This window comes from Gigantopelta aegis, chromosome 12 (assembly GCF_016097555.1).
Source record: "Gigantopelta aegis isolate Gae_Host chromosome 12, Gae_host_genome, whole genome shotgun sequence".
In the NCBI taxonomy this organism is placed as follows: domain Eukaryota; kingdom Metazoa; phylum Mollusca; class Gastropoda; order Neomphalida; family Peltospiridae; genus Gigantopelta; species Gigantopelta aegis.
Genome location: NC_054710.1, coordinates 15,292,342 through 15,293,445, shown reverse-complemented (window position 1 = coordinate 15,293,445; position 1,104 = coordinate 15,292,342).

Genomic DNA, 1,104 nt, shown 5'->3' with positions numbered 1-1,104 from the left:
ATTAATTAGAAAACACAAGTGCACCACATATTGTAAATTACAATAGGTGTTGCAAAAGGACTCCTATCAATTTATTTGGAAGAGAATATTTGTGTGTGAAGGATATTTCTTGATCGTGATAATTTATTTTTAGTTCCCCATATCAGGAATTTTACGACAACGAATGTTCCATAATAGTGTAGACGCGATATCGTATTGCCTGTTCACAAAGGGTTTAAGCTTCCTTTAAAACTTGTATGTGATATTTTTGGTGTTTTAATGGCTGCATTGATCTTCTTTATATCACCGACGCTAGTTGTTACATAGTATAAGTTATAATCGGCATTACAGAACAGAATCTAATAGTTTTCAACTGTCGGGTACACCTAGCGAGATATATATTATTTTGTTTTGTTTTTAAATCACCATCAAAGCGTCGTGGGATACAAACACAAAGAGATCAGAAAACATCAAGTTCGTTTAATATAATAGTGCTTAAATATGGTGGTTATGCCAGTGGGCCCTATCACAAACTGTTCATGTAGTGTATCGAGAATTTATATCACAGATAACCATGACAAAAAGGGATTCCTGACATAATTTGACATTTCTAATGATGTATTTTGTCTGGAAGATATTTTAGCAATATCACATGTTCCTGTCTGTGTGTTGAATGTATGCGTTTGTCTGCGTGAATCTTTGTATTAATGCCTTGCTTTTTCCGTCTGTCAAGTACACAAAATACACGTTTTACATACATGGAAATGGAAACTCTTGGGCTTCAACAAATGTCCTACCAATACCAATTGGGACATCTTGGACAGTTGGGACATTTTGGGCTTCAACACATGTCCTACCAATACCCAAATTCATGTCTATTGTGTGCATTTATTTTATGCGTGCATGTCACTTACAGCTGTCAAAACGTCTGAAATATGCAATCTAAGATATACAATGTTAATTGTTTGCATACTATTAATGTATTACAATACAGTAATTGCATAGTATAGAATTACACTTCTGGGTAAAAGTTAAGCTGTACTATCAACTCCCTTATGATTTTTAAAGTCTCATTTCAATGTTATTTTAACCCATTCGGTTATTTATGGTCAATTTCGGTCCTTT